Here is a 15,407-nt window from a genome sequence, read left to right on the forward strand (position 1 = left end):
TTCCACCCTGGGCCTTCCTTTTACTCCCTATATATCTAAAGAACAATTTTTTGTTATCCTTAACTTGGAATGCCATCCTCAGCTCCACGGTAGCTTTGGCCTGTCTAACTGCCTCCCTACAAGTGCGAGCAGAGGAGGTATACTCCTCTTTAGTAATCTCTCCCCGTTTCCACTTTTTATATGCCCCCATTTTAGCCCGTAGGCTGCTCTGGATTTCTCTGGTCAGCCAAGGAAGCCTCTTGGCCCCTTTCCCCCTTTTTCCCCACATCGGGATCGTCTCCCTCTGTGCCCAAAGGATCATTTCCTTAAGGCACAGCCACCCTTCCTGGGCTCCCATCTCTTCAAAGCTCCTACTCTGCAGTGCGTCCTTGACTAAATGCCTGAGTTCATTGAAATCAGCTTTCCTAAAATCTAGTACTTTCACCCTACTACTTACCTTACCCATCATAGCAACGCTCCAACCCGCCACCGCCTCCTGTCTGGAATGCTCTTGGAACGCTCTGGTTATTTGTCAGCATTGTGATTGGCTGCTGAGACGACCAATTGGAGTGCATATAAAGTGTTACGGGCAGACAGACAAAGGCTTTTATTATATTAGAATATTGGACCTAGAACAGACCCCTGGGGAACCCAACTTGAACCTTTTTGAGTCTTTGCTCTCTCTCTCTCTCTCTCTCTCTCTCTCTCAAATACAAACAATAGCACTTCTAGTCTTCAGAAGAGTGCTGTGGTAATAAAAACACTTGGGATTGAGAATATTTAATGACAGAAGAGGCACTATCTTCCAAACTGTTATCAGCCGTAAAACAAATCTGTAATAAAATATTGGAACAAGAGTGAAAACTCTTTGAAAACTTTGTTTTAATGCTTAGATGCATTAAGAAGCAAACTCAAGTCAGCTGAAAATACCAGCGGCAGTGAATGGAGAGACCACATTTGGAATAATGCACACAATGAATTGAAAAGACAAGTAAATTGATTCAAAATTTAAATCGTTCATTAGAATCAAGAAGTTGGCATTAAAATTCCTTAACAAATATAAAACTATAAATGCATGTATTGGACTGCCTTGGGTAATGGCAACAGCAGTGGTAATAAGAGTTGATAGATTTTTATATTCCTTAAAGGTGATGAATACAGCAGGACTTTTTAAACAAAAAATCAGTTATTGGTGTAAATTTGAGTGGATAACGTTCTGTCTGATGAAACAAACACAGTTTTAATGTTATAAAAAACCTACGTCTGTCTGTAATGCTTTATTTGCGCTCTGATTGGCTGACAAATAGCCAATTAGAGTGCGAACAAGTGTTCCAACAGGAGCTGGTGGCATGGTGGAGCGCCAGCCTGCTCCCTGGAGGCAGGGGCAATGCAGTGGATGGAACAAGGGGGCAAGGCCTCACCCTCCCTGCCCTGCTTCTTGCAGGTGGGAATGATGAAGTGGAGGGAGGGGGGTGAGGCCACCAGAGCTGGCCTCGCCCCCACCCCTTACTCCTTGCAGGTGATGGCAGTGGGGGGAATGGGGTCGTCAGGGGGACGAGGCCACCAGTGTTGGCCTTGACCAGCCCCTCCCCCTTTCCATCATCACCGCCTGCAGGGCCCAACACAGGGCGACACAGCGGCAGTAGGGGGAATAGCGGGTGCGCCGTGGCAGTGGGGGGAGGGGAGGAGTGGGCCCAGGCCTGATGTGGGGGAGGACTGGGGCCGAGGGTGGGGTGCAGCCGGGCCACAGGGGGAGGGAGAGCAGCAGGCTTTGGCTGACCTGGTGGTGGTGGAGGGACGGGAGGAGCAGGCTCGGAGCCAACGGATGGGGGTGGGGAAAGTGGGACCGAGCCCAAGTTGTGGGAGAAGCGGGCCTGCCACTGTGGTGTCGGGGAGCAGTGGACCTGGCCTGACATGGCAGCAGCTGGGGGAGGGGTGGAGCAGGCATTCCCCCCCCCCTCCCTGCCCAGGCCTGGTCCCACTCCTCTCCCACATCAGCTCTGAGCCCAATTCTCCTGCCCCCTTCACTGCTGCTGGGTTGGCCCGGGTCCACTGCTCCCCCCGCCACTGTGGCCCAGCTTCTCCCCAGCCTCAGGCCCGGTCCTTCCCTGCAGTGAGCCTGGGCCCACTCATTCCCTTCCACTACCACTGCAGGCCCAACGTGGGGTGGGGGGAGCAGCAGGCCTGGCCCGATGCAGCAGCTGGGGGAGGGGAGGAGTGGGCTGCCTCCCCTGTGTCAGGCCCAGGCCCAGGCCCAATCTTCCCTGCTCCCCTGCGTCGGCCCCTCCTGCACTCCTCCCATCATCCCTCCCCACCCCCTCCCTGCAGTGTCCCAGCTTCTCCCCACCCTTGAGCCTGGTCCTCCCTCGCATTGGGCCCGGGTCACCCACCCCCTGTACTCCCCCCCCATCATACTTGATGGGCAATTGACTAGTTTTTCTATAACAGCCAGGTATGTTTTATTTAAATCTTAATTTTTATCCAAAAATCCATTTAGACAGAACATTTGCAACCAGCCTTAGCTTGGGGGCAGGGAATTAGGACATATTTCTCCCAAGGAGTAGTCCTTCACATAAAAAAATAAATACAGTCTTTACTTGATCTTCCTTACCGGTTCCAGTGTGGGATGGTATGTGACGGGGGATATATAGCTGACAGAGATTCTGTTTCTCCCGGACAATTTATATGTATCTGCTCTTGTGCAAAAATCTCCTTTAGCTTAAATAATTATTTTCCATCCCTGATATTTTTCCATTTGTTTCTAAAAAACAGTCAATTTTCTGCCCACACAAATCCCTCCATCTTTGCTAACTCATGTCATAATTATTTTAGCAGCCCCTTCTCTATTCCTGTTCCAATATAAATTCATCTCTCTTGAAACATGGGTGGCCAGAATTATTCTGGTACGTGGTATTCTAGGTAAGGTTACACCAGTGCTTTTTACAGTGACATTAATACTTGCCTATCTCAAACATTTTTTACATCTTTATTCAAATTTAACCTTTTTATAGTTGCATTTCATTAGGCAACTGGTGATCATCACTCAGCTTTTTTTCACTCAGCTGTTTCCAAGTGATCAACTCGCAGCTTAGAGCATACATTCTTATGTCTGTGACCTTGTATTTTTTCAGTCTGTTAAAATACAATCCACTTCTGTTACACCCGTCCTCAGTTAGCCACTTATTTCTTTGCAATATCTTTATCTTCCCCTCCATTATGGTGCATTTCGACTAAGTGCTATCAGCACTGACACATTCCTACTTTTTTGTGCCAAGGTTGTTAATAAAAATTTTAAATAAAATCAGTTCCCAGATCAGTTTTTGACAAAATCAATTTGTAACGCCCATCCAGCCCAATAGTTTCCCTTTCAGCTTTACCAGTCCTTGTCTTCCTTTTAGTGAGAGGCTTGCCTGTTTCACAGTTCTTCTAATAAACATCTTATCTAGCTTAACTATTCATTTTCCATGTGGCACTGCAGTGAATGCTTTACAGAAGTCTAGATAGATTAGATGGATCATGTTTCAGTTACTACACAACAGAAATCTTTTTTTTTAGGTTGCATACCTCTCTCTCAATTTGTATTGTTGTATATCCTATATTTCCATAGATGATGATAATGTCACTATGCTAATGTCACTACTTCGTCATTACAACCACATCAGCTGCCTTGTTACCTTTCCAACAGTCTAATAAATGTTGTAGAATTCATTTTTCTTCTTTCTCAATTTTGATTTTTCCTTTCCTCTGCTTTCCTATTTCTTCTTCCTCATACTCCTTAGAAGTGTCCCTTGTCGTGCAGTTTGAAAACACTGGTCTACAAAATCATCAGAGAAGTGTCAGGTTAGTTTTAGTGTGTGTTCTACATTTAGCAAACACGTATTGTATTTTATCTGATTTTGCATTTACCTCCATGTCTTTTTTTTCTTTTCCATTATTTTTAAATGGTAGGTGTCGTATTTAATCTCTTTCAGTTTGTAACGTATCGTGCCCAACTTGCTAGACTAGTACAAATGCTTACATATAAATCTGATTTTATATGCCAATTATTTCAGAATTCTGGGATTGAGATTATCCAGTCCCCCCGTCCCCCCCAATTTGAGTGCATTAAAACCTTTTGAGTTTTGTTTCCATGTTTGTTGCATAATTTACATGTCCATAAATTCATTTCCATTAACCATAATCCTGCCTTTACCCCTTTGTTGAGCTTCATTTCCATATTGGAAAAAGTATTCATTTAGTTTTTCGGCTATATCTTTATCATCTGTTACTTTTACTCTGTCCTCACTACATAGTGTCTCTGCTTCTTTCTTTGTTTTGTCTTTTAAATGCGTCTCTTCTCATGTATTTCATTTCCCCTTCTACACGTTAATGTGATGGAGCCACACAACTGCTTTATCGTTGACGCTTGCCAGGTCCTCATCCTGGGTACTTGGGTGTGCTGCACATGTGAGGAGGTAGTCAGCAGTCTGTGGTGCATATTGGACTGTCCTTTAAGCCAATCTTATAGAGTGTGACATTAAAGCGTCAAACTCCAGCGTGAATCCTGTTTAGTTTAATCCATAAATTGCGGGGAGCTCAGACCTGGGTGGATAGCGTGTTGGGTTGCTTATGAAGTGCTTGAGATGAGAATCAGTCTCATCCCACTTTTTGTGGTGGTGTCCACGTGTCCATAGAGCGCTGCATTGTTGCAACAGTACCTGCACCTCCCATCTAAGTGAGTTTCTTGACTTTAGTTGTTTATGTACTGGTTGCACCAAGACTTTGAGAAGCAGGTGCTCCTGGTTTTGTTGTGTGCGTTGAACAAGGAGTTGCCTTCTGTCTTAGATGGGGAGGTAGTGTCCCTGGTAGTACTGGCAGCATGTCGGCAGGAATGTATGTTACACACCCTGTTACTATTCTCATTGCTGAGTTCAGGGCAACATCAGCTTTGCTGGTGTGGCTACTTGACAGCAGTATTCAGCAGGTGTGTATACTAGTGCAAGTGTTGGTGTTTGTAGAGTGGTGAAGTTGACTCCCCAGGTTCTTCCTGCCAGGTCTTATAGGTTGTTTCTGCTTGTTGTTTTCAACCTACTTACTTTTTAAATGTAAGAAGACCCTTTTGCTGTTTGTTTCATCATCTTGTGCAAGGCTGAACTCAGCTGAACTTATGGCAATTCCCCTTTTATCTCTACTGATTTTGACTGCTTAAAAAACCTTCCTTTGATGGTCAGTATTTTTTTACTCTCCATGAAGTCTTTCTACTGATTCCCAATATACTATTTGAGAGGATGATTCATCTTCCTAGGTCTGAAGCTTTTCTGTACAAATTTTTTTCTTTCTTTGAGATGTAACAAGAGAGTTTTTGCTCTGCTGACTTGAAGAAATTTCAGGCTGCCTCTGTATTCAAGTCCCTGGAGTGTTCCTGACTCCGGTTGGCTTTACTAGCCAGTTCCTTAATTTATCAGAGTTTGAAATCAAGAACCTTAGTTGCAGACCTACTTTTGTTTATCTTCCCGTTGAATTTAAATTGAATCAACTCTTGATCACTCAATCCAAGGTTAATGTTTTATAAGCAAGTCTTCTATAAGGTCTGAATTTGCATTTCTTGTCAGACTTTCCTGCCCTCAGTGAGAGAGGATGGTGGTGGCATCCCTGTTCTACAGATGGGGAAAACGCAGACGGAAAGAAATTAATTGATTTTCCCAATGGAATACAAAACTCATAGTATATACTGAACCCTAGATTTCTCATTTCTAAGTCCTGTCCTTTGATTGCAGACTGTCCTGCCATGAGTTGCACTGACCCAGAATGAAAGGAAGCAGGGAAAGAATAGCTTTGAAATAAGAAATTCTCTTTGTATAATACAGCAATGTTGTTGTCAGACCATTGTGTGTTGAGCTGCCTCTATGCTAATTTGAGGACAGTTGTTTCGGGGTGCAAGATCACCTAGCATTTGTTAGCAGTGCCCCAAATTTAAAAAGAATAAAAGCAATGGTGGTAGAAGCTTCAAAAATGGAATTTCTGGCACCCATTCATAAAAGGTATAAATCAGGCTCACTTTCTAAGATCAAATAAAGATTAGGCATATTTAGTAAGCCACAATTGATAAGATTTTTTTTTTTTTTTACTTATGAAGGTGGAGGGGACATAGTTTGCCTCTGAGAGTAAGAGACTGGATAAAAAAAGCAGGCAGTAGACACCTAGTTAATTACATTTGCATATGCAGCTGTTCAAATAGACTGAACTTCACCAGTGCTTGTTCCTACCTCACAGGAGATTTAGAGCAGCTGTTGCCAATCCACGTAGCCTGATTATACCAGTCTTGGGGTAAACTGAGCCTCTGAGCACCCAGCTCACCCAAGCCATCCATCATTCCAAAAGGCCATGTAATTAGTTATATTTGAATATAAAACGAAAAGTTGGAATTGTGTGAGCTATCCAGGGGCAACTGCTTACAGTTTTGTTTCCAAGGCTACATCTCTTAGAATTAAATTACCAATTTATATTTTTGAAAATGGTGCTGAAATGTGTTAATCTCTACATTACCAAAGCAGCTGAAACTCGCTCGGTTTGGCCCTTTCTTTCACAATATGTGGGATCTATGTTTTAGGGTCTCTTTATTGTGGAGTCCGTGTCATGATTTTAAATCGCCTTTAAAAAAAAAAAAAAGTCCTGATTTAAAACTGATTTTATTTAGGTGTTTAAAAATTTTACCGACTTATTTCTGATGTGCTGTCTTACCCCTTTGATCCCGCAGTAGGCAGGAAATACATGGAGGTCTGAGTACCTTGTTTTTCTTTTCAAAAGGATTGACTCCAGTTCTTACCCAGAAGGATGGTTTAGTATAACAAGAGATACAAAAGATAAGGGTGCAGTCTGGAATGAACTGACCTTTTTATTCCTGGAAACAAAAAAACTGTTTTGGTGTGGGATCCACAGTTCACAGCCCAGAATCCCGATTCATGGGCATGAGTCTCTCGAGGTGGGCAGCTGACCTTGGGCACAGTACACACACATGTGGCCAGAAGAGGCTTCTGAGCATCCATCAGTTTGCAAGATAAGATTTTATTATCTTTTCAGGAATACTCAAAGAAGAAATGCATCTTGATCCCATCAGAGTATGGGATATGTAAATAAGCAAGGGGCATGAAACTTTGAATATGAAGTAGTACAGAGAAGTGGTCGGAAACATGTTAGAAGCAGTAGACTGAATTAACACAGCTCGGTCCAAGAATAGGCTACTGTTTGAACTGCCGCTGCCCCCTACCATCAAACTGCCGCTGACACGTTTGCAACCTGGCCACTGACATCCCTGCTTTGCAAGCCAAATAAAACTGCTTTGTGGGGCAGAAAAAATGCTTAGTGGGCCAGATCTGACCTACAGACCATATTTTGCTGATCTCTGGTGTGGAGCGTTGAACTTATACAAGCAGATTGGCTATTCTATCAATAGATTGGCAGCTCAGAATGGTCCTTAGCTAGGCAGTATTCCAGCTAATGCCCAGGGGTCTAGGTCATCCCTAGATATTATATTCAGTTGAAAGGGAGAAGGAAAAAAAACTTCCTCTCCTCAGAAGGACCCGATGATCTCACAAGTCCCTTCCAGGTCTAAACTTCTTTGAAGCAAAACAATGCTTCTTCACCCCCCATTCCTCCAAACCTCCCCTCTGCCTTAACCTTAGGTTTTGGAGTAAAATGAAGTTGTGACACCCTATAAAATTAAGATTTGCAATTTATCTCCACAATTTTCTTTTCCATTCAACAGATCTCAGAATTTTAATTTTAAGTTTTTTTCTTTCCATTGCAAAATAGACTACTGGGATGTGATCAGATGATCTATAGAAGTGGTTCTCAACCTTTTATGTACCAGGACCCATTTATAAACATCAATGGCCAGTGCCCCCCACCCCCAAGCCTCATCCTCCCAGTGTGTGGGGCTGGGGGCGGGTGTGTGGGGAATAGGGGGCCCCAAGGAAGCCCCTGCAAGAGAAAAGCCATGGTTTCCCATTTTTTTTCTCCATTAAAAAAGAATCCATTTTTAAAGTTTGTTTATGACCCTTTCATATATTCTTGTGATCCACTTTTGGGTTGCGACCCACGAGTTCACAAACGCTAATCTATAGTTCTTTTAACCCAATCTTGAAACCGTTTCCATGTAAACAGTAATTATAGCAAACTCCACCATACCTCATTCACTTCTGTGAGATGTAGATTTCAAAGCTCAGTTGATATTGTATAAATGCTAACACTATTAAGAAATTACTTTGATTTTGTTTCATCTTAAAATAAAAATACATTAATACACGTTACTCTTAAGGGGTTAAAATAGCAAAAGTTAAATTTCCTACAGCAGAGTTATCTCAGTTGTGGTGGTGAACTGTGTTTTGTAGCATCCTAGGACCTCACATTTAGATGCATGAATACAAAAAAGAACAAGCTACGTATTTAACAGGGAAAGCCAGAACTAAAGAATGTAGTGTGACCTCATTACAACAAATCCTATTTATAACAAACCCCTACTTTGCAGTCGCAACAACAGGAACAGATTTTAATGAACCTTTTTCTGGGTCTCAGAGAGTTTGTTATAATGAGGTTGTACTGCATTACACCTGTGCATTGTCCTTAAGTTTAATGCTGTTTAACCATTGCTCTCAATCAGTGAATCTCAACCAGGGTGCCAAGGCACCCTGGAGTGCTAGAAGATCTTTTGAAGTGTGCCACAAAGTGTGACGAAATAAGTGCAGGCTTAGGCTCATCCCTGCCCAGCTGCTGTTCTGCCTCCTCTGCCCAGCTCCTCGGCATAGAGGTAAGGTTTGTAATAAAAGAATTAGCAGCACCTCATTTCAACAGTTCAATTCACAAATGTTATGGAGGGGTGCCTCGGGTCAAAAAAGGAGTGGCTAAAGTAAAAACAAACAAACAAACAAAAAAACCGTTGAGAACCAAGTTGCTAAAGATTCTTATGACTGTAGTAGTGATTGGTCTGCAAACTAAGGCTTGGTCATGATGCCATATGAAGAGGTCTACAGCTCTTCCCAACTTAAACACCTTTATGCTATATACAGTTGAAAGTTTAATGATTTGTGATGGTCCGTGAGGCATATCAGAAGTTGTTAGTTGAAAACATATGAGAGATACTGCTATATTAACACTATGATTTTTTTTTCAAAAGCACCCGGGCAAACAGGATGAGTAATTTAATTGACATCCTTTTGCAAATTAGATGCCTTACTTGCTTAGGTGCTTTTGAAAACCTCCCTATATTTCTCTGTTTCTGAAATCAAGTTTTCTTTCAATAACATACAAACTAGCCCTTAACACTATATTACATAACATTACATTAGCATAGACTAGTGGTTCTCAGCCTTGTTGGACTTGAGGAACCCCCCTATAACGTTTCTGAATTTAGTACTACCCTATTTCAAAAGCAAATGTATTTATTACATGGTGTAAAAAATTGTATGAGTGGAAGTACATTTTTAAACAAAATGGAAAAATATGCATAAGTAACCGTAATATTATAATTTAGCTTAACTCTTCTTGAAATGTCTGGGTTTGTCTTGTGAATTGTGTACCTGTTTGCGCATGTAACAGTGCTAATATTGTGCAGCATCCCGTGGCATCCCAGTTGAGAATTACTGGCACGCTTGCATATTATGATGTGCGTTAATGGGTTTGACTAGGGTAACAAAGAGGATATTTGTGATCACAGTCTAAGGGTATATCTTACATTCAAGTTCAGAGGTGTGATTGTATCTCATATATACATACTCAATCTAGCTTGGTGCCAGGAGCAGTACAGTCACTGCTGTAGAGAGCTCACTATAGGCTCTTTGCCAGAGTGTTTACTCAAGAGCCCAGGCAGGTTTTGCAGCTCATGTGCAGCTAGTAGTAGTTGTGCTGTTAACAAACTTGGGCTAGCTAATATAAATGACAGAGTTGCAGTCATGCTTCTGGCATGTAGGCTAGACATGCCAGAAGAGTTTAGTCCAGTCCTTCAGCCCTTACTCCAAAGCATTCTGTGTATGACTAAGGATGTCAAGATAGGCCTCCAGTATTTTTATGAAATATCAAACCTTGTACTGTACATTTAAGTACTTGTTGGTTCCCCACACTCTAACTTCTCCTTGTTGTGCATCTGAGTTTGCTGTCACTGAGTTTGCTACTGACCTGCTTCTGACAGACTCCTGAGGATGCTTCTCCATGCTCAAACCAACTAACCTGTTGACTACTTTTCATGTAGTTTTTTACTCCCTCCATGTTGACTTCTGTTGTTCTGTGCTTGATTGTTCTTCTGCTGTCTCTTTCCCATCATTCTTTTCTTACCTCCCACAGTGGTTCCTCATTGCGACTTCTGTCAGCCTTGTGTTCCTGTTCTTTGTCCCCATTCCTTTCTCTTTTCCATGGGTGTCAGTCTGCATATTGTGTCTGGGGCTAGGGCTGGTGCATGGGGTTGGTCTAACGGTCTGCAGATCAGATTGCATGGCTCCATGGACTGGATTCAGCCTGCAGGCTGTAATTTTAACACCCCTGCTCTATGCTGTCTTCCCAAGTTTGTCCTTCTGCCACTCCAAACTAATTTCAGATGTTTTTTATATTATATGTTTGGTAGTGAAGATAGAGCTTCAGTAACTCTGCCTACTGACATTATTTTCCAAATCATGCTTTCCTAAACTACTATATTTTCTCACCTGCCAAACCCCTCCTAAGAAGATGTGCTCCTTGTTTTTGAGTCGGTAGAATAAAGAAAACAAGTTGGTTTTTTTTCTAGGTATGCTCACATAGAGCAGGGACAGAGCCTGTTCCTCAGCCCGCTTACTAGGGGTGTGTGAAGCAGGCCCTATTCGAATCGGATTCGGCCTGAATCAGGGACAGTGATTCGATTCATTGGTTCAGATCGCTGTCCCTGATTTGATTCATCTGAATCTGAATCTGAAGATTCGATGCTGATTCAGAGAATCAGTGATTCGGACATAGACACAGCTTTAAAAATTTTTTCTACATACCTCGAGGTACCAGCGCGGGTCGTGAATGTTGCAATGCTGGGGCGGATGGAGTGTCCCACAGGAGTGCAGGGGAGCCCTCCACGTGCTCGGCAGCGAACCCGGAAGTGAACCAGAAGTACTTCTGATCCACTTCTGGATCCACTGGGGAGCGTGCTGGGGGCTCCCCCTGACTCGGCGATTGGCTGTGGGGGGACTCTGGATGCCCCCTAGACCCAGGGAGGTACCAGTTGCCAGGGCGGAGCGTGGGGGGGGCCCCCTGCATGTTCCTTGGCGGACCTGGAAGCGGACCGGAAGTGCTTCTGGTCCACTTCTGGGTCTGATGCCGAGCACGCTTCTGTGGGACACTCCATCCGCCCCAGCACCGCAGCATTCATGAGCCTCTGCTACCTAGAGGTACAGAGAAAAAACATTTAAAGCTGTGTCTATGTCCGAATCTCTCCGAATCGATTCGGAGAGCTCCGATTCGATTTGGAGAGATTCAAGGGTCCTCTGATTCAATTCGGATTTGGATATTCGTCCACCGAATAGGGGACTGAAACTTCACACAGCCCTACCACTTACCTTCCCTTTCCTGCTCAGGCAAAAGCTAGTTTCAGCCCTTCCACAGATGCCTTGTTTGTAGTTATTTGCTGCTCTGACAAAAGCTGAAACTAGTTGCTGCTGAAGGCTGGACTTAATGGGCAGATCTAGGATCTTGAAAAGAGATAAAAATAGTCTGCAGGGTTGTGAAACAAGAGGAGAGAGACTGAGAGGATCTAAGTTACAAATTCTTCAGCAAAATGGCCAAAGACAGGATAGGATGTGTAGTGGCATATCCAGACCATTAAAAAGGCAAGTGGGTTGTTAACACCTGTGGAGTGAAGAACCTGGGGAGGAAGAACCAGCAGCATACCTACAGGCTGGGGAACTCACATCTTGTTAGCACAGAGGCAGAAAAGGATCTTGGAGTCACCATTGACTACAAGATGAACATGGGCCACCAATGTGGGGACGCGGTCAGGAAGGCTAACCATACCTTGTCATGCATCCATAGATGCATCACGAGCAGGTCCAAGGAGGTGATTGTCCCCCTCTATGCGACATTGGTCAGGCTGCAGTTGGAGTACTGCATCCAGTTCTGGGCGCCGCACTTCAGGAGGGATGTGGCCAGCATCAAGAGGGCCACTCGCATGATCAGGGGTTAGCAGGGCAGGCCCTATGAGGAGAAGCTATGAGACCCGAACCTGTTCAGCCTCCATAAGAGAAGGCTGAGAGGGGATCTGGTGGCCATCTATAAACTTGCCAAGGGGGACCAGCCGGCAGTGGGAGAGTCCCTGTTCCCCCTGAGCGCTACCGGGAGTAACAAGGAATAATGGCCATAAGTTGACTGAGAGTAGATTCAAGCTAGGTATCAGGAAGTGCTACTTCACAGTCAGGGCAGCTAGGAGCTGGAACCAACTTCCAAAGGAAGTGGTGCTCACTGCTACCCTGGGAGTCTTCAAAAGGAGGCTTGACAATCACCTAACCGGGGTTGTTTGACCCCAGCATCCTTTCCTGCCCATGGCAGCGGGGGGTTGGACTTGATGATCTGCTTAGGTCCCTTCCGACCCTACCTACTACAAAACTATGACGAGCAAGTAGCAGGAATTAAGTAGATTTTAACAAGCCATTAAATCAATTGACTCCCTTAGCCCTGCCTGAATAGAAATGCCACTGCTCTTTCTGGGCAGAAAATCCACTTCTCCACTTAAGATGCCCCCCAGTTTGGAGGGGGAAGGGTAATTTTAGGGTGAAAGGTGCATGTGATATGTGAGTAAATACAGTAGTCTGCATATTATATTTACCTCACAAAGGTTATAGGAAATGCTGTAAACTGTTGATTTTAAATTCCGTTGAGATGTTCTAACAGAGAGACCTGTAGGGCTGAACTATAAGGAATATAATTAATTGTTCTGCCTAGGTTTTTTGTGGCTTCAGCAATTATATTTATGACTGTAACGCCTAGGGATCAGCCAAGAATGAGGCTGTGCTGGCCATTGCACAAACATTCTTCTTTCTGACCCTTCATGACGGATCACTTTCTAAACTCTTATTTCCTCCTACATAGCAGCCTTACAAAAGAATTAAATAATATGCTTATTTTCCATTATTTTTCTACTTCCCTTGATGGACACATTTATATACAAGGTGGACAATATCTCTGGTTTTCTGAACAAATGGTTCTGCTTATGTTGAAATGACCTTCACCTGTTCATTATATGCATGTTGTGTTGGTGATAGAGCAGTGTTGTTTTGGGGGGGGGATTTTAGATGGTGGCGGGAGGTCTGTTTCTCTCCTTCCCTCCTCATTACCAAGCAGAAGCGACTCCTTAGGGCCTGGTTTATTTACCTAATAAACTGCCTCTTATATCGTCTAGGAAATGCTTACATTTTTTATCCAAGAAATCCTAGTAACAGGCAAACAGAGGTCCAGCAGTCAGGTCTGGAGAAACAACAAAATGAAGGTCAGCTAATATCACCGTTATTCTCTTTCCCGGTGGCCATGACAGCAGGGGTGGTTTATTTGAGGATCCCAGACTCAGAGTCATTGCTCACATTGTTAGCCTCCTCAGTATTTTAGGCTGTGCCAACAGTTTAGGATATTAATGTATTCTGCAGATCAGTGAATGAAGAATTCCTCTGCACTTCTTTCTTCTTTAAAAAAAAAAAAAATCCCCCTTCCCCATGCACTTTGTTTGCAGTGTCTTTGTCTGGTGGATGTTGCTGGGCATTTTTAATGAGAAAGCAAAGAATTGCTGTGGGAGGGAAGATGGGGGTGGGAAGGGAGGGTGTGTTTTAGCACTTTTAACACTTAAGGTGAAGTTTTTACAAGCTAGTCAGGTGCATAGGAATTCTTATTCTGACAGGGTTTGGGAATGCAAACATACAGTAAAAGCTCCCCTTTTGACACGTAAAGCTCATTGATTTGCTTCCTGAAACAAGAAAGTACTTTTTTTTTCTCTGCAGGATGCCATGGCTCAGTGCTGCTTTAGTATTCATCCCAGCTTCATTACCACAGCCATCTCTCAGCCCACCCTGAGCAGCTGCTAAAAGGGGGCAAAATTAAAGCAATTCATACTCCTGGTGACTTACTGCCAGTGAATAATTGGTTTCTGTTTGCAAGGAACATTATCACAGTATAGTTCAGAAAACAGAAAATGTTCAGGGCTGGGGGGGCTCTGTGGAATGTATTTATTGAGACTTTCACAGGATTTATAGAAGGGCAGTACAATGGAAATAAAAGCTGGTTTCATGAGAAGACAGTTATCTAATAATAATGAAATGGGTCAGGGAAAGGCATCTGAGCAGGTTTTTATATATTCCGGTTCCATAGCAGGAATTGCACTTATACTTAGATATTTTTTAATATATTCTTTGATCCCTCATGGAAATGTTAATGAGACAAAAACAGCTAAAGAGCTCTCCAGACACTGCCCTGCTTTGGAGAAGGACAGAATGAAACGCAGACCCTCTGTAGGGCTCCTGACACACAAGTCCCTTTGTTTCCTGTTCTATAAACCAGAGACTTGTCTAAAATTGCAGGGAAAATGAGAGTAGGCTGAAGAGGCTGCACTAAAGGCAAGGGGCTCTATATTTAAAAGAGAAAAATTGTCAACTGGCTATTAATGCCTTGGTTTGATGAGCAGTGTATGTGTGTGTTTGAAGTCCAGAATGAAGGTACTCTGAAGATGTAAGCGGGATGCTTTTAGGCTGTCTTTCACTTAGACTTAATTAAGAAACTTGCATGCTTTGTTTCTAGGGGGCCCATTACGTGCGAAGCTCCAGCCCACTTTGAATAGGGGGCTCAGCCTAGAAAGTGTATACATGCTGCTTTTGTTCTGTGTTGCCAAACTGAAGACAGTAGCAAGTGCAAGCTAGGCATTGCCAGAGGTCATCGCTTGTTTATAAAAATGAACCCACATCCCCCAACAGAAGCTAGACCAATTGTATGGACATTTCTTAGGAATCTAAAACTAACCAGCCTTTTTATCCAGCATATATAAGTAAACAAAAAATTAGTGGGGGGTAAAAAAGGTTTTGTAATGCATTCCACAGTCTTGTTTCATTAGTCTTAATGGAGGGTCAGAGGCTAAATCAAAAAGGGCAAACAGTAGTTCTTAAGCAGTTAGTGCCCGTGTGTGTATTTATACAGGGTGGAATATTAGCCTTTACATTTCATAGCGTTGTTGAATGATTTAGCTTTTAGAGGAGTAATTTGAAAAACTAATAATTATAAGACCTTGAATATAACCGTAAACCACGGGGGCCAACCTTTTTGGCAGGCATGCCAGAAACTAGCCCCACATCCTCCCCCAGTGCCACTGTGATCCCCTTCCCCTGCCTAACTGGCTGCTCTGTTTTCTGTTTCCTGCCCTGTATTCCCTGCTTGATGTGCTGCTCTGCTTTCTGCCAATTCTGCTACTC

At 43.4% G+C, this 15,407-nt stretch overlaps 1 protein-coding gene across 3 annotated transcripts in view; it reads left to right on the plus strand.

The window, feature by feature from the left end:
- Positions 1–15,407, plus strand: part of STX8 (syntaxin 8) — a 181,761-nt gene that overhangs the window by 117,963 nt on the left and 48,391 nt on the right. The window contains exon 9 of one of the 3 annotated variants that reach the window (XM_025212904.1): positions 3,759–3,819. The exons of the other annotated variants lie outside the window; for them this stretch is intronic. The gene's annotated coding sequence lies outside the window, so the exon portion shown is untranslated. The remainder of the gene's footprint in view (positions 1–3,758; positions 3,820–15,407) is intronic. 3 annotated transcript variants of the gene reach the window in all.

Source organism: Alligator sinensis, unplaced genomic scaffold (genome assembly GCF_000455745.1).
Source record: "Alligator sinensis unplaced genomic scaffold, ASM45574v1 scaffold17_1, whole genome shotgun sequence".
NCBI classification, from domain to species: Eukaryota; Metazoa; Chordata; order Crocodylia; family Alligatoridae; genus Alligator; species Alligator sinensis.